This window comes from Meles meles, unplaced genomic scaffold (assembly GCF_922984935.1).
Source record: "Meles meles unplaced genomic scaffold, mMelMel3.1 paternal haplotype, whole genome shotgun sequence".
Classification (NCBI taxonomy): domain Eukaryota; kingdom Metazoa; phylum Chordata; class Mammalia; order Carnivora; family Mustelidae; genus Meles; species Meles meles.
The window spans coordinates 546,935-569,143 of NW_025721123.1; the positions used below are offsets into that span (position 1 = coordinate 546,935).

Below are 22,209 nucleotides of genomic sequence, written 5' to 3' on the forward strand. Positions count from 1 at the left end.
AATCTAATCTAAATTCTCTAAAAGCTAGGGTAACTGAGACAGAAGATAGAATTAGTGATCTGGAGGACAAACAGATAGAGAGAAAGGATCAGGAGGAAGATAGGAACAAACAGCTCAGAAGCCAAGAAACCGGAATCAGGGAAATAAATGATGCCATGAAATGTTCCAAGGTCAGAATTATTGGAATCCCTGAAGGGGAGGAAAAAGAAAGAAGTCTAGAAGATATAGTGGAAGAAGTTGTCTATGAAAATTTTCCCAATCTCATGAATGGAAACAACGTTCATGTACTAGAGGCAGAGCGGTTTCCCCCCAAGATTTTAGATTCTCGAAAGTCCTCACGACTCCTAATAGTTATAATGAAGAATTATGCTTCTAGACAGACCCTCTTAAAAGCAGCTAGGACAAAGAGGCTCCTTACATACAGAGGAAAGCCCATTAGAATAACATCAGACCTGTCCACAGAGACCTGGCAAACCAGGAAGGGCTGGCAAAATATATTCATAGCACTAAATGAGAAGAACATGCAGCCAAGATTACTTTATCCAGCAAGACTGACATTCAAAATGGATGGAGAGATAAAACATTTCCAAGACAGGCAATGATTAAAAGACTATGCAACCAAGCCGACACTGCAGGAGATATTAAGGGGGTACTATAAAAGAGAAAAAAATCCTAAGAATATCATTGAACAGAAATACAGAAACAATCTACAGACAGAAAGACTTCAAAGGTAACACGATGTTAATCAAAACGTATCTATCAATAATCACACTCAATGTGAATGACCTAAATGCACCCATAAAATGACAGAGGGTTGCAGATTGGATAAAACGACAGGACCCATCCATATGTTGTCTACAAGAGACCCATTTTGAACCTAAGGATACACCAGACTGAAACTCAAACTTAACACACACAAAACAGATAATCCTATCAAGAAATGGGCAGAAGATATGAACAGACACTTCTCCAATGAAGACATTCAAATGGCTATCAGACACATGAAAAAATGTTCATCATCACTATCCATCAGGGAGATTCAAATTAAAACAACATTGAAATATCACCTTACACCAGTTAGAACGGCCAAAATTAGCAAGACAGGAAACAACGTGTGTTGAAGAGGTTGTGGAGAAAGGGGAACCCTCTTCCACTTTTGGTGGGAATGCATGTTGGTGCAGCCACTCTGGAGAACAGTGTGGAGATTCCTGAAGAAATTAAGAATAGAGCTTCCCTATGACCCTGCAATTGCACTGCTGGGTATTTACCCCAAAGATACGGATGTAGTGAAAATAAGGGTCATCTGTAGCCCAATATTTATAGCAGCAATGGCCACGGTCGCCAAACTGTGCAAAGAACCAAGATGCCCTTCAACGGATGAATGGATAAGGAAGATGTGGTCCATATACTGGATGGAGTATTATGCCTCCATCAGAAAGGATGAATACCCAACTTTTGTAGCAACATGGACGGGACTGGAAGAGATTATGCTGAGTGAAATAAGTCAAGCAGAGAGAGTCAAGTATCATATGGTTTCAGTTATTTTTGGAGTATAACAAAGAACATGGAGGACATGGGGAGATGGAGAGGAGAATGGAGTTGTGGGAAATTGGAAGGGAGATGAACCATGAGAGACTATGGACTCTGAAAAACAACCTGAGTGTTTTGAAGGGGCGGGGGTTGGGAGGTTGGGAAACCAGGTGGAGGGTAATACAGAGGGCACATATTGCATGGAGCACTGGGTGTTTTGCAAAAACAATGAGTACTGTTACGCTGAAACAAAATAAATAAATTTTTAAAAAAGGAAAAAAAATATTTTAAAAATGATAAAAACCAGAATAGTGGGAATGGATTAAAAACAAAAATTGTATCTAATAAGTAATGGTGGTTTTCCTCTTGTCTTTTTTTTTTTTTTTTTGGCTGGCTTTCTGCAGCAGGGGCCTGCCATGTGGTTTTTCAGGGATTCTTGCTAGAATTGAGTCCTGGCCTCGGAGGAAACTGGTTTTTAAGGCTTTTGGTCTCTGGAGGGTTTTTTATTTTTTTATTTTTTTTTTTTCTCGGTGGTGGCTTTTGGCGGTTCTTAGGAGGTTTATAAGAAAGCAAACTGCATCAGACTTCTATCTCAGAGAGAAGCCTCTGTCTGTTCCCCTCTGGGTGCTCCAGAGCACATAAATTCCCCCTCTGCTGCTGGCAGAGCATGTCCCCAGTCAAGTTCTCTGGGGTCACAGGTACTCGTGTTTGTACCCAAAACCAGCTATCTGGGCAGCTCCAGTACACCAGAGAGGTACCAAGCAGAGATAGCACACTGAGATTTTCACAATGGTCAGGGCTGAGAGTGCTCAGACTCTCCGGGTCTTAGAGAGTGCCAGCTGGCTGGCACCTGCATGGACCTCTCTCAGGGGAGGCTGTGGGGCATGACTCAGACCCTGCTCGCACAGCACACAGGCAGAGTGCAAAAAGCTGTCATTCTGCCAGCTGGCGTCCACCCCAGACTTCCTCACTCTCAAGGGCACTGCCACCCAGAGGCTCTCAGGCAAGCTGGAAGCTCAGGAACCAAGACCTGGCTTCTCACTGTGCTCTCTGGCTCCTTGTCAGAGAGCAGTCCTAGGTACATGGGCTTATGTCCCTGTCCCTTACCACCCAATTTCACCAATTTCCCCTTAAGATCTTTTGCTCATTTTGAGTCCTTTCAATCAGACTCCAAGTTAATGCTGTTCCCCAATCACAGGGCACTCTCGTGTTGGGGTATTAATTTCCAATGTGTCACTTCTGGTGGCTCCCTCCCCCTTTTATTTTATATTCTGATATCACTCCGATGTTCCCACTCTGCTTTACCTGTCCACTGGCATCTTCTGCTCTGGTAGAGATCCAGAAGTGTATAATTCTAATCTCAAGCTGATTTCATGGGTGATCAGAGTTCTCTGGTAGGTAATCAGCTCACTTTAGGGTACAGGTTGTAACAGGGCCTCCTCCTACTTCTCTGCCATCTTGTCTCCTAAGTAGAGGTTTTTTAAAATTAATATATAATGTATTATTAGCCCCAGGGGTACAGGTCTGTGAATCGCCAGATTTACACACTTCATAGCACTCACCATAGCACATACCCTCCCCAATGTCTATAATCAAACCACCCTCTCCCTACACTCTTCCCCCTGGCAACCCTCAGTTTGTTTTGTGAGAGTAAGAATCTTTTATGGTATGTCTCTCTCCTGATCCCATCTTGTTTCTTTTTTTCTTTTCTTACCCCCTAAACCACCCACGTTGCATCTCTACTTCCTCATATCAGGGAGATCATATGATAGGTGTCTTTCTCTGATTGACTTATTTTGCTAAGCATAATACCCTCTAGTTCCATCCATGTCATCGCAAATGGCAAGATTTCATTTATTTTAATGGTTACATAGTATTCCATTGAATATGAATATATATATATATATATATACCACATCTTCTTTATCCATTCTTCTGTTGATGGACATCTAGGTTCTTTCCATAGTTTGGCTATTGTGGACATTGCTGCTATAAACATTTGGGTGCGTGTGCCCCTTCGGATCACTACATTTGTGTCTTTAGGGTAAATACCCAGTAGTGCAATTGTTGGGTCATAGGGTAGGTCTATTTTCAACTTTTTGAGGAACCACCATGCTATTTTCCAGAGTGGTTGCACCAGATTGCATTCCCACCAATTTTGACGTGTGGGTTGTTTTTTATTGCCATGCTTTTCTGGATATAAAGAAGTAATGCCTCTATAAGCAAGAAGTTATTTATACAACTTCTTCTCATCTTGAGTATTATAAATGAAAGCTTGTGTCCCTTAACATGTCCCACTCTGTTTCCACTAGGTTACTCCCATTAGTGAGTGTGTTACTCATATTTGAAAATTCTAGAAGGCAAATTCAACTAGTCTTTTATGCTTTTTCTTTCTAGTAATTTTAGTATTCATTATTTCAGTTGCTATCAAGGTGTTTAAAGGTTATAAATTCACAAGGTATCTTTATAGAGGTCTTAACTAATTTATTCAGAAAGTTTTTCTGATTTTTTTTTCTTATGTGTGCAGAGTTTTTGTCTTTAAACTTGTCTTTGGACGTAGAGACAGGTCTAAATTTTCTCTTCAGCTCTTGTAGACTGACAATGTCACTTTGATACAAAGAAGAATTTTAAATTATCCTATTTTCTTTTTTGTCATTGTAAGTTTAAATCACATGAAAGCCCACACAGAGTCTGTATGAATTATGCTTTTTATTTTCATTGATATTTTCATGCTTCTTTTTGCCTTGCTGTGTCATAATAAAAAAAGAAAGTAAAAGATTGTAGATTAAATCAATTTTCCTATAGCTGCATAATTCTGTTAAAGTACTTGATTTGGCAAGTTAACAAATTTCGCTCTCTTTGGACAGAAAGACAGAAAGAATGACACACTTTTCTTTCACTTTCACTCAATTTCTAAATCCCTTAAGAGAAGGGAAATAAATAATATGTGAACTGATAAACTTAATAAAAGCTTACTCATTTCACTATTTTAATAATAAAGTCATAATTTACATTACAAATGTAATCAATGTATTACAATTCTGAATTAGGTTTATGTTTTTCATAATACAAATAAGCCAACATAGTGAAATCTGTCCATTGTCTAGTTTAAACTCATGGGGAAACAGTTACATATTATATATTATTTCCAAGTTTATTATATATATGTATATATAAATATTATATATATGCACACATATACATAATATGTATGGTATAGATCATGTCATATATATGCATATAATATGTTATGAACTTGGAAGTATACATATATACACATGATCTATAACATATATATTATGTGTGTATGCATGTACACAGTGTTTGAAAATATAGAAATAAAGTATATTTCATGTTTCATGGGAACATATATTATGACAATTTTTTTAAAGGTGAGGTGAATGGTAATTCAAGAAAGCTAGGGAGTGTTGGTAACATTTCAGTTGAGCTTTTGGGAATATGCAGAGGTTTACAAGATACACATGGACTCCAGAATGAAACAATTTGTGCATGAAAATTGATTTGATAACATGGTTGAAGAAGAGCAAAGTAGATAGAACATAAGATCTTGGATTCATTCAAAGGATGTTTGGAGAGAATGAAAAACCACGGTGACTTGAGTATGTTAGCTTCTTACAGAATTCTGTTTCTGTTACTATTCCTTATGGCATTGTTTAAAAACAACCCAGTACTTAGAACAAATAATATGTGAGCTAAGAATAGCCCACTAATGTTATACCTACAGTCATATATTTTCTGAAAAAAGAACATTTCTCATTACCAGTGTTCTCAAGGCCCCTTTCACATCTTTGTTTCTCAAGGTATAGATAATGGGGTTTAAGAGTGGGGTGACTATGGTGTAGAAAAGAGACACAAATTTTCCCTGGTTTTTTGAGCTACTTTTGGCTGGTTGAAGGTACATAAAGATGATGGTTCCATAGAACATAATTACCACAATCAGGCAGGAAGAACAAGTCCCAAAGGCCTTCCAGAGCCCTTTTGCTGATTTTTATCCTCAGCACAGCTTTTGTTATAAAGCCATAGGAGACTAAGATGAGTGACACAGGTACAATTAGAAAAATTACACTAGCCACAAAGAGTTCTATTTCATTGAAAGTTGTGTCCACACAGGCCAGCTTAATGAGCACAGGAACCTCACAGAAAATGTGGTCCAGTTTATGATGACCACAAAGTGGCAGTTGCACAGTAAGGGAGCATTGAATTAAGGAGGTGATGAGTCCACTGAGCCAAGCTACACTTGCCAGGGATGCACAGAGCTGAGGATGCATTATAGTTGTGTATTGCAGAGGCTGGCAGACAGCAGCATATTGGTCATAAGCCATGACTGCCAGGAGAATACACTCAGAGGAGCCCAACCCCATGGCCACATAGAGCTGGGCCACACATCCACCATAGCTCATGTTTTTTTCTTTTTTATTCATGGTAACCAGCAACTGTGGGGCAACACTTGTAAAGCAAAAGTCCACACAAGAGAGATTGTTGAGGAAAAAGTACATTGGGGTGTGGAGTTTGGGGGCTAAACAGGATACCAAAATGATGGCAGTGTTCCCCAGAATGTTCAAGATGTAGAAAAGCAAAATTATGACAAAAAGGATCCTTTCTAGTTGGGGCTCATCTGAAAATCCCAGAAGAAGAAATCCCTTTTCAGAACTGTTGTTGCTTTCCTCCATTGTCCTGTAGACTTCAATTTATAAAAGGATTAATATTCTAGGGAAAGATGATGATAAAATGAACAACGGTAAACTGTGGTGTTTTCTAATATGATTATCTTCCTTTTATAACATTCATATTGTAAAGACTGATAGTACTTTTCTCAATGTGTGTTATTTGATGGAAAATGCCTCCTTCTTCTGTTTCCTTGAGCATATATCCCTCTTTCAAATGGGAACAGCACTAATAAAAACACCATCACAATATTTCTCTTGGAAACAGGCTTCAGGCAATGAACAGCAAACTGGAGAAAGCAGATGAATGAATTAATGATACAGAAGACAAAATGGAAAATAATGAAGCTGAAAAAAAGAGTGACAGAGGAATTCTGCAACATGAGAATAGATTTAAGGAACTCAGTGACTCCATAAAACAGTAATACTCATATTATAGGAGTCCCAGAAGAAGAAAAAGAGAGAAAAGGAGAAGAAAATTTAAGTAAAGAAATGAGATGAAAACTTCCTTAATCTGGAGAAGGAAACTGATATCCAGATCCAAGAGGCATAGAGAATTCCCATCAAAATAAAAAAAAAACAAAAAACAGGCCAACACCAAGACATATTGCAATTAAATTTGAAAAATATTGTGCTAAAGAAAAAAATCTTAAAAGCAACAGGAAAAAAGAAGTCCTAACTTACAAGGGAAGCTGGAGATTTATCAACAGAAGTTTAGCAAACCAAAAGAGAGTGGCATCATATATTCAAAGTGCAGAATGGGAAAAATCTACATCCAAGAGTATTCTATCCAGCAAGGATATCATTCAGATAGAAGGAGAGATAGAGTTCCCCAAAAAATTGAGCCCTACATCAGGCTTGCTGCTTAGTGAATAGTCTGCTTCTTCTCCCCCTACTTGTGTTCTCTCTCATTCTCACTCACTCACTCACTCTCTCTGTCAAATAAAAATTAAAATAAACAAATAAATAATTAATAAATTAGTGAGTTACCCAGACAAACAAAAACAAATGTTGAGTGTTAATTTTTGAAATATTTCAATGCTGTTTATAGTCACCTAGTATTTATTATTTTTGTTTATAATTTATTCTGAACACTTTATGTTTTAGTACATAATATTTGAAAAATAAGATATATAAATTTTAAAAATAACATTGATTTATACTATCTTTATCCAAATATCATTGTTAACTGCTGAGTACACTAGAAGAAACAACTTGTTTTAGCAATTGTTTTGTTAAATGTAATTGAAGTTGGTTAGTATTTATTACCATAAATGATAACATTATAAAAAATATATAATTACTTATACTTTGATTTATTTACTTTAAAGATTTATTTATTTACTTTAAAGTTTTCCCCAATAGAAATAGTTGACAAAATGTAGGACATTAAGCTTGCCAATCTTATGTATGTAGTATAATAAATGTTTCTTCCTGACATGATTGAAAGCTATTCATGTCAACTTACCATGAACAAAGTATATTTTATTATTTTTAGCCTCTAATGTAATTTGTGAAAATAATTACTTTAATATTTATTTTTAAGTGGAAGTTGTTTGTTATTTGCATTTATTGTTTTTTTCTATGTATTTGTATATTTTGTTAATTTTTAAGTGATATGTTTGAATATTAAAATTATTTATCCAGGGGGGCGCCTGGGTGACTCAGTGGGTTAAGCCGCTGCCTTCTGCTCAGGTCATGATCTCAGGGTCCCGGGATAGAGCCCCCATCGGGCTCTCTGCTCAGCAGGGGGCCTTCTTCCCTCTCTCTCTCTGCCTGCCTCTCTTCCTACTTGCGATCTCTTTCTGTCAAGTAAATAAATAAAATCTTAAAAAAATTATTTATGCAGGAAAACAATTCACCTCCTGTTTTCTTTTTATGCAAATATTTTATTTTAAGATGTAATCCAATATCTTGATCAATATTAAGACTACTATCAGGGGCGCCTCTGTGGCTCCATAGGTTAAAGCCTCTGCCTTCGGCTCAGGTCATGATCTCAGGGTCCTGGGATCAAGCCCCGCATTGGGCTCTCTGCTCAGCAGGGAGCCTGCTTCTTCCTCTCTCTCTCTGCCTGCCTCTCTGCCTACTTGTGATATCTCTCTCTATCAAATAAATAACATATTTAAAAAAGACTACTATCAAAGTTAAATTGCCAAATATTATTATTCCATATCTATAATTGTGTGCATGCATAAAATTACATCATAATCCAAGTGAAAATCAATGAGAAAATTTAGTTAAAATGAAGACTTAACACATATTTAACCAAAGCTGGTCAATGGACATTAGGGCTTAACATTTGATGCATGGCATCATTAAGAGCAAAGCTATATTCCAATGTTGACCAAATCACTTTTGAATGCTCATTTAAAATTATAAAAAGGAAATATAAACAAAATAAATACAGTCGAAACTTTTAAAAGACAAATATTTTGAAAAAGCATATCTTCAGATTGATAGATGATGCCACTTTTTTAAACCAAATTATTTCCTGAAGCATGAATATGGTACTACTGGCTGTTACATCAGATGGCTATTAGCATTTGGTCACTTGACCCACTATATATTACGTAAAGACGCTCATCTCCATGTTATTTTCTTCTTTTTTTTATTTTTTTTATTTTCATTTTATTTATTTTTTTCAGTGTAACAGTATTCATTCTTTTTGCACAACTCCATGCAAAACGTGCCCTCCCCATTACCCACCACCTGTTCCCCCAACCTCCCACCCCTGACCCTTCAAAACCCATTGGAATACTTAGTACTTCTTTTCCTGTAAAGTAGTTTATACATCACTTAGGTTTGAGTAACTCTTTATCAGAAGGTAACCCTTGGTCTTGAACAAACATATGTCTCTCTAATATTGACTACCTAACATAAGTCATTTTTCTTAGCACTGAGGATACTTGAATGTCTATAACAGACCTAACCCCTGTTCTTACACAGTGTGCATTTTATAGGGGAGCGGCCAATAAACAATGCTGATAAATGAAAAAAAAAAAAAAAAGAGCAAAGCTATAGACTTTCATGCAAAAGAGGAGAAAATGGAACTCAAAATGAAACCTACTCTAGATCTGGCACTCTCAACAAAAAAGAAGAAATGTTTATTTGTGTATAACTTTGTTAATCAACATGAAATGATAAAATGTTAAACCTATATAGGTCCTCTTATTGAAATTATGCTTGATTCCTTGTGATTTGTAATACTACTGAAATTATATATATGTTCTATTTGTTCTAATTATATATATGTTCTATTTATGTATTCATAAATATATAACATGTATAAAGTATGTGTTATATACTTATTATATATTATATAATATATATAATGTAAATTTTATATATTATATATACTTCACACATAAAGTATATATATACTTTACATAATAAGTATATATACTTATAAGTATATATAAGTATAAAATATGTATACTTTATGAATATATGTACAATATATGTCATACTTACATATAAATTATATTTTATATATTTATGAATATATAAATATAACACATGTAATTTAACATTATATATGTATATATGTTATATATATTGAATAAAAATATAATATAATATATAAACATAATAAAGAGACATTTCTATATTACGTATAAAGTTCATAAGATACTGTCTTATTACAGCAATATAGAAATTTATCTGAGTTCAGGACTGTGTAACATAATTTTCCTTCTTAAGGTAAGGCACAAATAGTAAAAAATCTTCCTGTGTTTGAGTAGCCATCAAAAAAAAAAAAAACAATTTTTATTTGAGATAGAATAATTTAGAGGAAAAAGGGAAAAAAATCTTTGATCTTACAGGCATTTTGTTCATGGCTTATCATATTAGTTATTAGTTTTGCTAATAAAATGAGGGATATACATACTAACTAATCATATACTCAAAAATTTTTTCTTTTAATTATATATATATAATTATATAATTATATATTTATATATATAATATATATATATTATATATATATAAATATATATAAGTATGTATTTTTTCAGTGTTTCATTGTCATAGGCACCACTTCTCTCTCCCAGTCACCATCATCTTCTACTATTTGGAACTCTGCAGAAGTACCCTAATGAATATATTTTGTGCCCTTTTAAAAAAAGTATTACTAGGGGCGCCTGGGTGGCTCAGTGGTTTAAGCTGCTGCCTTCGGCTCAGGTCATGATCTCGGGGTCCTGGGATCGAGTCCCGCGTCGGGCTCTCTGCTTGTCGGGGAGCCTGCTTCCTCCTCTCTCTCTCTCTCTCTGCCTGCCTCTCTCCCTACTTGTGATCTCTATCTGTCAAATAAATAAATAAAATCTTTAAAAAAAAAAGTATTACTATATGCTGACTGACTGAACATAATAAAAAATATTTTTTTTAAATTCTTATTTTATTTATTTTATTTATTGATTTGCAGAAAGAGCACACAAGCAGTGGGAACATCAGGCAAAGGGAGAGGGAGAAGCAGGTTTCCTGCTGAAAAGAGAATGTGATACAGGGCTCAATCCTAGGACCCTGAGATCATGACCTGAGTTGAAGGCGGACTCCTAACTTATTGAGACACCAAGGTGCCCCCTAATCTCAATCAGCTCCTTCTTCACAGAGGCAAACAGTAAAACTTTTCTAATATAAGTAAGGAAGTTATGGCTGTTAGTACACAACTTTAATTAATTTTATAATCTTACTATTTCTATTTTAATTTTTTTTTAATTTGACAGAGAGAGATCGTAAGGAGGCAGAGAGGCAGGCAGAGAGAGCGAGAGGGAAGCAAGCTCCCTGCTGAGCCGAGAGCCCGATGCGGGACTCGATCCCAGGACCCCGAGATCACGACCTGAGCTGAAGGCAGCGGCCTAAACCACTGAGCCACCCAGGCGCCCCACTATTTCTATTTTAATTTTTAAATATATACCAAACATTCAGGACAAGGAGTAACAAAAGTACAAATGACATCTTCATTATAATCAGGAGACAAAGAAAACCAACCAAATGCAAATGACATGTAATAGAGAAAAAAAAGGTACTGTGATTCATAAAAATTTGTGCTGAAAACCAAAAATGGGAACAGAAGGTCCTGAAAAGAAGAAGAGCAACATTCAAGGTCACTGATAGAGGCAGCAATCCAAAAATATCAGAAAATAATTTTCCTTATAAGAGTTTTTTTTTCCATTAATGTGAATACCTGTGCAGAAGTCTGATAGACAAAATGCAAAGATCAATCAGAAGATACATCAAAAGAAAGGCTTGGAGAGAGCCTGGGAAGGAGATGGTGGAGCTAAGAGGCAGGATTGTCAAGACTGAGATCACCCTACCAGTCATGCCCAGGGATAATAAAGTAATAAGAAGTGAGACATGACTTTTATTCAACATAATACTGAAAGTCTTAGGCACAGCAATCAAACAAGGAAAAAATTAAAGGCATCCACATTAGTAAGGAAAAAGTTAAACTGTCACTATTTGCAGATGATATGATATTATATACTGAAAAAAAAAATCCCAACTACTGGAAATGACAAATGAATTCAGTGAATTTGCAGGAAACAAAATTAATACCCAGAAAGTGATAGTGGTTCTATACACTAATATCAAAGTAGTAGAAAGAGAAATTAAGAAAAGAACTCAATTTATAACTGCACCAAAAATAATAGAATACCTAAAACAAATAACCAAGAGAGAGAAAGACCTGTATTCTGAAAACTATAAAGAAATATAGTAAAAGAAATCAAATATAAAAGAAATCAAATATGACACAAAAAAATGGAAAGAAATTCCATGCTCATAGACTGGAAGAATTAATATTTTTAAAATGTCCATATTGCCTAAAGCACAGTATAAATTCAAAGCAATCCCTATTAAAGTACCAACATTTTTCAGAAACTAGAACAAAGAAATCTAAACTTTGTTTGGAAAAAAAAAGACCACAAATAATCAAAAAAAAATCTTGAAGAAGAAAAACAAAGCTGGAGATATTATAAGTTCACAGTTCTGGATATACTACAAAGGTATAGTAATTAATACAGTGTGGTGCTGCATAAAGAATGGACACATACATCAATGGCACAGAATAAAGAGCCAGAAGTAAACCTGCAATTGTGTAGTTAGTTATTCTATGACCAAAGGAGACAAGAATATACAATCAGAAAAAGACTCTGCAATAAATGGTCTGGGAAAACTGGAAAGCTATATGCAAAATAATGAAACTGGACCACTTTCTAATACCATACACAGAAAATAACCCCAAAATGGATTAAATATGTGAGATCTGAATAGATTAAATGTGAGACATAAAATCATAAAAATCCTAGAAGAAGCAATAGGCAGTAATTGCCTTGAAATTGGTCATAACATTTTTCTAGATAAGTCTCCTGAGGCAAGGTAAGCAAAAGCAAAAATGAACTAGTGAAACTACATCAAAATGTTCCAGGATTCATTGTTCATGCACCACACCCAGTACTCCATGGAATATGTGCCCTCCATAATACCCACTACCAGGTTCACCCAACTCCCATAATGAAAAGCTTTTGCACAGCAAAGGAAACCAACAAAACAAAACAAAAAAGCAACCTATTGAATAGAAGATATTTGCAAATGGTATATATCAGAGGGAACTAATATCCAAAATATGTAAAGAACTTTTACAACTCAACACCACAAAACAAACTGATTAAAAAATGGGCAGAGAACCTGAATAGATATTTTTCTGAAGAAGACATATAGATATGTGTTCATATAAGATGCTCCACATTATTAATCATCCCGAAATGAAAATCAAAACCAGTTAGCTATCACCTCAAACCAGTCAAAATGGCTAGTGTTAAACAGAGAACAAACAAGTGTGGGTAAAAATGTGGAGTAAAAGGGATTCCTGTACACCACTGATGGTAATGCAAATGGGTATAGCCAGTATGGAAAACAGTGTGCTTAATGCAACATTATTTCAAATAGCCAAGATACAGAAGCAAACTAAGTGTCCATCAATAGAGACATGGATACAGATGATATGGCACGCGTGCGCACACACACACACACACACACACACACACACACACACACACGAGAATACTATGCAGCCATAAAAAGAAGAATGAATCATGTCATTTGCATCAGCGTGAATAAACCTGGATGGCATTACGGTAAGTGAAATAACTCAAACTGAGAAAGACTAATACCATACAATTTCACTCTTATGTGGGTGTACTCTAAAATAAATTAATAAACAATAAATAATAAACAAACAAAACCCCCAGAATCAAACCTTAATACAGAGAAGAAAAAAACGTAGTTACCAGAAGGCAAGGACATAAGGAATTGGCAAAGTGAGTGAAGAAGAATGGGAGATAAACAGTCTTCCAGTTGTGATATGAGTAAGTCATGAGAATAAAGGGGACAGCATAAGGAATACAGTCAATGATATTGTAATAACATTGTAAAATGACAGATAGTAGTTATATTTGTGGTCTGCATAGCATAATGTATAAATCTGTGGAATCACTATATTGTACAAATGAAGCCAATGTAATTTTGTGTGTAAACAACACTTAAATTTAAGAACAAGAAAATAGAAAGACATAAGACATGGAGAAAATTGTGGGAGTGAATATGACAAAGCAGTAGAACTTGAGAAATGTGGAAGGGATTCCCCCATGACAGCAACTTTATGGAATCTAACTGGTAATAATGGTAAAAACAAATTAAATCTTTAAATAATAACATATGAAAATGCATTTTCTTACCAAAAATACTATAGAAAAAAAGGAAACAACCGCAAAAAAATAATTAGCAAACTTTTTAGGAGAGCAAATAGATTGATCTGAAATTTGTTGTCACAAGCCAGGTTTAAATCCTAATACAATACTGAAACTGTGTTTACAACCAGAAAAAAAAATCTTAATAAAGTAGTTTTTACAGTGAGAAAACATCATGAGGCTGAAATACAAGAGTCAGAGATTTGATGACTTGTCAAGAAGAGTTGATCATCAGAAAACAGAGATATGTAAAATGGGAATTAGCTTGAGTCAAGAAAGATTTTGAAAAAAAAAATAATGAAGATTAAACTGAATGGTTTCTTCATGGTTAATATTTGGCAGTAAAAAAATTTAGGGTTAATAAATCAAGTAGTGAAAGATGAAGCATATTTAAAGATAGAGAGTAGCAAACACTAGGAAATATTAGCTAGGATTGGATGACAAAAAAGAGAAAAGATATTTGAAAGGTATTTTATCTTGTTTATATTAGGGAACCAGTACACATTGTATAAAGAGAAATAAAACAAAGGGCATGTTACTCCTTATGAACTATAATTTATAACTTTGAATGTGTTGTTAAAAAAAACTGAACAAATATATAAAACTGGTTATATGGACATAGACCACATAGTAAAAAAAGTCTTTAAAATAAAGCAATAAAAATGATATAGATTAGTATAAAATGCAAGAGAATACAATATAAATTTATTAGATATATCAATAAGTATCACTGGGTTTAACATACTTAGTAAAGGGAAAATATTACTATTCTCTCTCTCTGGCAGTCTCTTTCACCAGATAAATTGTGGCCTATTTTTTTTTTCAATTCATTTAGGTCTCTTCTCCATTATTTGATTATTAGAGAAGTCTTATTTCATAAGTTAATGTTAAATTGTCATATATTCTTTACCCTGTTTTATTTTTATTCACATTAACCATTCTCATATTTTTATCATGACTTTATTATTTCTTCTCCATAATAGGATGTAAATATAAGAATTGTGACATTTTACCTATTTTTAATCACTGATATTTCCCCAATTTTTGACACAATGCCCACACCAATGTAGAAGTTCAAAAATAATTTTAAAGGGGATATACAAAATCATTTAGAAGTGACATCAGCAAGATGATGGAATAGTTGACATCAGAGTTTAGTCTCCCTTACAGAAATATGAATTAGCAACTATCCACAGACAACAACACATCTATAAAAAACTGAAAACCGAGGAGTGAGACTGAAACAGCCCTCTAAAGCACACAAACCAAAACCATCTATATTAGCTAGAAGAGTAGAAGCTGTTTAACTTTGTGCCATCCCTCCCCAGTTAACACTAATGTTGGCCTATGATTTCTATAGTCAAGAAAAGAGATTTCAAGGCAGACATTAAGCTTCCTTGGAATTCTGGAGCATTTGTCAGCAGCCTCATTTCTTTCTCATGTCATGGAGAATGCTGAGGAAACTGGAAGGGTTAGATCACCTAGAATCTCCCTTGCACCAAAAAAATAAATAAATAAAGGTGTAAAACTCACCAACTGGTACATATGCATTTGTGATAAAACCATCTCCTTGCTGGCAAACTTACCTGACCAAAAGACCCAGCCAGCAGCTTCAACCATCTATGAAGCTGAACTACAATCCCATAAATGGCCAATGAGCACAATCAACAGTTCTGTCTAAGGTCCTTAATCATTTGTCCTGTCCATTTGTGGCTCCAAGCCTTGTGACCCTCTTTGACTACAGAGGAGAGAGGGCAACACTACGTATTCCAGTCTGTAGTCCCACCCAAATGTGGGACATAGCCTGAAACCTCATTTTATCTGGGACCACCAATCACAGCCAGTGGACCTACCTGATCATTTAGTCCATCTGTAGCTATGTTCAAATGTAGCCTTTCTGAAAATATAGCGCAGCCAGTGACATCACCTATTAAAGGAGTAAAACCTGGGATATTGCCTGACCAAGGATGATTACAGAATCCAGGCTGTGGCTCAGCATGATCATGGAATTTAGCCAGTCACACTGCTTCTTCACAGAGCTCAGCCTGAGATCCCAAGAACTTGCAGAATGTAGCAGTGGCATTGCCTGGGCAAGAATCACAGCATACATCCCTTCCTATCCAGGGATCTAGGTCAGTGGTCCCGCCTGAGTGCAAAGCCCAGCCAACTGCTATGCTGTACTATAGAGTCTAACTAGAAAGCCCACCTGACTAGTCAGTGATCTCACCCATCCAGAGGGCCTAGCCGTAAACCCTGGTAATGGAAGTGCCAGATCACAGAGCCCAGCCTGCTGATCTGCTGAACCATAATTTAGATAGAGATCTTAGCTAATCAAAAGGTTCACTGTCTTCACCAAACCAGAGACTTTAGTAGAATGCCCCACTTCCCCATATATAGTATAAGCTAGCCTGACTGGAACACCAGTTTGAGATGACTGGTAAAGATCTTTTTCTGTCAAAATGAACATGTTAATCATGCAATAAATGTCCACTTTCTCAAATATGCAGACATCGACGTAAAGATGCAAGGATCATGAAGACGATGGGGAACATGACACTACTAATGGAAACTAACACAGCTTCAATAACCCATCCTAAAGAAAGATCTATGAACAGATTGACAAAGAATTCAGAATAATTCTTTTAAATAAGTTCAGTACACTAAAAGAAAACCCAGACAGATGACTAAATGAAATTAGGAAAATAGTAGTAAATGAACAAAATGAGATGTTTAACAAAGAAAAAGAGACCATAAACAAAAACAAAAAGAAATCTATAACTAAAGAGTACAATGATTGACTGGAAAATTGAATAGCAAGCTTTAAAAAGAGATTTGATCAAGAAGGATAAATTATTAACTTGAAAACAAGTCATTTGAAATTAACCAGAGGAGTAAAAATTAAAAAAAAAAAAAAGGAAAAGTGCAAAGTTTCTACATTAAAGTACACAATATGAATATAATAATAGGACTCTCAGAGGGAAAAGGAAAACATTCTTTTTAGAAAAAAATGACTGAAAACCTCCCAAATTTGAGTAAGGATATGGACATCCAGGTGTAAGAAGTCCAAAGATTCCCAAGGAGATTTAAGTCAGGTTGAATGTTCAGTGAGACACAATATAATAAAAATAAATGTGACAACACAAAAATAAAATTTTGAAATAAGATAAAAGAGACTCATCACATACAAAGGAACCCCTATAAAACTATCAGCAGATTTTTCAACAGAGGCCTGGTAGGCCAAGGTATAATGGGATGATATATTTAAAAAGTAGTCTATCTGGAAAACTGCCCTTCAGAAATGAAAGAGAGTTCAAAAGTTCCACCCTTAACAAAAAGAAAGTGAAGAGAATTGATTGTCACTAGAATTTCACTATAAGAAATGCTGAAGACTATGGACTCTGAAAAACAACCTGAGGGTTTTGAAGGGTCAGGGGTGGGAGGTTGGGGAAACAGGTGGTGGGTAATAGGGAGGGCACGTTTTGCATGGAGCACTGGGTGTTGTGCAAAAACAATGAATACTGTTATGCTGAAAAAATAAATAAAGAAAGAATATAGTTGTTGAAAAAAAATGCTGAAGAGAGTTCTTCAAGACAATATCAAATATGCTAATTAACAGCATAAAGTATATGAACATATAAAACTCACTGGTAAAAGTAAATATGCAGTAAAATTCTGAATTTTCTAATATTGTAATAAACTATAATCTTTAGTACAACATTAAAAGACAAACATTAAGGGGCTCCTGGGTTGCTCAGTGAGTTGGGGCCTCTGCCTTCGGCTCGGGTCATGGTCCCGGGGTGCTGGGGTCGAGCCCCGTGTCAGGCTCTCTGCTCAATGGGGAGCCTGTTTCCTCCTCTCTCTGCCTGCTTCTTTGCCTGCTTGTGATCTCTGTCAGATAAATAAATAAATATTTTTTAAAAATACAAACATTAAAATACCTACATATATGATAACCTACATACATGATACACAGTATTAAAAAAAAGTATAAATTTCAACAATAATATCAAATGTAAGGAAGAAAAGTAAAATTATAGACTTTTGTATTTGATCAAATTTAAATTGTAATCAGTTTAAAATAGGGTTTTAAACTATATGATGTTTTATGACGTCTCATTACAATCATAAAGGGTAAATCTGCAGAATATAAAGTGAAAGGAATCAAAACATACCATCACAAAAAAGTGATCAAATCACAAAGAAAGTAAGAGGGAAGAATGGAAATACAAGGGCCATAACAATTAAAAAGATGGCCATAGAAATTCTTCATCTATAAATAACCACTTAAAACAGAAACTGATTGGATTTTCCTATCAAAGACATACTGTGTCTGAATGGATAAGCAAACAACATCAAAATATATAATTCATACAAGAGACTTATTTTAGCTTTGGGTATAAATATAGGCTGATTGTGAAGGGATGCAAAAAAAAAATATTCTATGTAAATAATGACCAAAAACATAGCAGACATGGATATGAATGGCAGATAAAATGTACTTATTTCAATAACTCACCAGAGACAAAGAAGTTCCTTAATGACAAAGGTAATTCATCAAGAGGATGAATTGACCATCATATTGTCAGTATATAGGCCCAACGTCAGAGAAGCTAAATATATGAAGAAAATACTAACAAAATAGAATAATACTAGGGGACTTCAACACCTCACTTTAAAGAATGAATGGATCATCCAGATAGAAAATCAGTATGGAAACATAGGACCTATGTTAGAACTATACTTTAGACAAATTGAACCTAACAACAGACATATACAGACCAGTCCATCAAGAACAGCACTATACATATTCTTCTTAAGTACACACACAGCATTCTCCATTATAGATCCTATGGTAGACCATAAAACAAGTCTTAATTTATAAAAACTGAAATCACAAAGTAACATTTCTGACTATAATAAAATGAAGAAAAAATTAAAATTTATAAATATGGGGAACATTTAAACAACACATTCCTAAAAAACCAGTTGGTCAAAGGAAAAAAATCAAAAAGGGAAAAATTGAGACAAATTAAAATAGAAACACAATATAACAATATTTATGAAAACACATGACAGCAGTTCTAAGAGAAAGTTCCCTTATTGGGATGAGAGAAACAGGTCAAACAAAAATGTTAAGGATTCAGAGTACTTACTGCTAGAATGACAAACAGGAGTGTGAAATTAGGGATGCAGTTAAAATAAAAATATAAATATATGAAATATTTGTCCATTCTAATTGGAAAAAAATGTATGGTAGTAAAACATTTACCCAATTCTGGTTGGAAACAAATTTCTATGTAAATTAATTTCTTGGTTAAATAATTTCTTTAGTTTTCTTTTAGTTTTTAATTTCTTTAAATTTTCAAGTAATCATTTTGAAGGGAAATAGTGACTATATTATTAACAAGGTGATGAAAATAATTCCTACATTTTTTCTTTTATAAACTTTAAATAACATTATGAAGTATAGTTATAGGAATAGCCTTTTAAATATGCAAAATAAATTGAAATATTTTTATACAATCAGTCTTAAAAGATTTCAGGCTTGTTTAAAGCAGAGCATAGTTGGTACTCTCTACAATCTTCAGGTTTAACTGTTTTTGTTTTGTTTTTATTTTTCATTATTTTTTATTAACATATAATGTATTATTTGTTTCAGGTCATTCCTCCATTTTATGTTAAGAAATTATGGTTATGGATATTGTGTAATCTGTTCTCAGGCATTTGACCCTTTCTTCTATTGCTACCTCCTGTCATTTATAAAGTATTAACTTTAAACAGAAATGGTCCATTTTCCAGGACTAAGATCTCTCATTCATTCTTTTCCTAATACACACACACACACACACACACACACACACACACACACACACACACACACTTTTATATAAGTAAGAAAAATGAGAATGAAAGACTAAAATTATGCATGAAGTTCTATGTAATGTCTTTTGAATATATGAAGGTGTATTTTTATGTCAATCCTAAACTGTGTCTGTGTCTGTTCAGGTAAGTGGGTTATTGCTTCATTTCATGGTTGCATTTACTTCATTTATCTTTAAAATGACTATATGTGTAATTTTGATTTAAGTGGAATTCTAAAAAATAAACATTCTGATTTATATCAGTTTTATGTTTTGTATGAAGTCGAGCCCAGGTCATTTGTTTGGAATAAAATTTGACAACCATGCCTGAAATAACAACAATCTTTGTATATCCCAACATTTGAAGCCACCAACCATTCTCTTCCCACCATTCAAGAGCTGCTTGTCCTTTATGCTTGGCACTCTTTATCTAGAACTGATTGCAAATCTCTGCTGAGTGGTAATCATGTTCTAAGAATGAATGAAAGAATTCTAGGAGGCCATGGGTCTTTATTCAAGAGTCAAAGTCTCCAGATGTATTGAAGACTTCAATTTGCCTGTAGCCAGTTAGCTTTAGTTGATTAATCCTGTGGTATAAAAAGCTAAACATAATGACATAATTCAGAAGAATAACCAATCTTCTGATATCAAAAGTAGTTTTCTTTGTCCATATTTTAGCTCTTATACAATTATATCACTATATTGCTTCTCATGATCTACAACCATGGATACACTGTGATGATCAAAATCAGACATAGAAACAATGAAGCTTTAGATATTTTGCTACAATAATAATTATCTTAATAATATAAAATCCTTCTATACAGCACAATCATACTGGGCACAAAAGGAGTTGTTATTGTGTTATGTTTCATTATCTGGCTTATAGAGAATATATAATGTTAAATTAATCAATTGGTATAAAATCTACTAGTTCATGTATACTGAAGTCTGCTCTTTAAAATAAGGGATTGTAGTGGCTCAGCTTACTTGACATGATCCTATCTAGTCATTTCATTTGGAGGAAATTTGGAAAAGAAAATTTGCGTTTTGGCGTTTCAGACTGACATGGTCATGAACATGTATTGACTTGCATTGCAGATGAGTCAGGTTTAGGGACATATTTAAATTCCAGTATAATTTTTAGCTGCAGTACGTCAGCAAGTTTACATCTAGATTACAATCTGATTGTTATTTCTAATAGTTAAAATTTATGTAAATGTTACATACAGAATCTAGTGATTTTTTTCTTTAAACAATTATAATTCATAGAGTATATATCATAATACCTGATAATCCAGGTATATGATCCAGCCTCTTCTTTGATCAGTGATCCAGCCTCTTCTTGGATGATCCCTTTTGGCTTGAATTTTTGTGTGATTCCAGTTATAAATATTTGATAATTCAAATAGAAAGAAAAATAAATTCCTGGAAAAAGCAATGTGAAAATGCCAATTGCGGGAGAAAAGGAAGAATATACCCCCTTAGTAATAGGCAAAAGTTTGGCTTCTTCACCTACTTTTTTGTATTTAGGAGTCAGAACAGTAAAACTGATAGAATGATACAAGTTCTACATTTTAAATCTAAAGCAATGAGAAAATATGAAAGGAAATGGAGTAGAAACGGGTCTCCCTATAGGGATAACGTGCCTAGATTTAGGGTATGACTTATTTATACTGGTTACACCACAGGGACTATGATTCCAACCCACCAATTAAACTTAGAGAGATTCAATAGAGAATTATGGTCTTGAGACAACTTCATCAGAAAAAAAAAAATCTTACTTTCCAACTGACTGATATACCCACAATAAAATTCTAATAAACAGAATATGCAATTTAAATTTTTTTTAATGTTTTTCAAAATTTTTCAAATATTTAATTAACAATCATTACATATGTTAATCCTGCCAACAAAAATTTTGAAGTGGGAAATTAAAAACTGAAATTTATTATATAAATAAAGGAATTAAATTGAAAAGGAAAATTGAGATTTGAAAGCAATAAAGAAAAAAAAAATTAATTTTATTTTTTTTCAGTGTTCCAAGATTCATTGTTTATGCAGCACACCCAGTGCTGCATGCAACATGTGCCTTCCTTAACCACCAGGCCCTCCCACATGAAGGAAAATCATTAAAAAAATAAAGATTATGTTGAATCAGGATATGAAAAATGTATTATTTATTTTGTCTGGAATTATGATACCATTTTATTTATTTATTTTTAAGTATGTGAAAGAACTCTGGAAGTGTTTATAAAACAATAAATGCATTTTTATAGAATAATTATGTATCCATTATAGTCATTATTTCTATAAGAATTGTAAATTTAAAAAAATAATAAAATGTAATGACTCTTTCTTCAAACAGGAATGTAAAATCAGTTTTTA

At 34.1% G+C, this 22,209-nt stretch overlaps 1 pseudogene; it reads right to left on the minus strand.

Annotated features, from left to right (window-relative positions):
- Positions 1-5,275: 5,275 nt before the first annotated feature.
- LOC123936008 lies at positions 5,276-6,221 on the minus strand (annotated as a pseudogene).
- Positions 6,222-22,209: the final 15,988 nt, after the last annotated feature.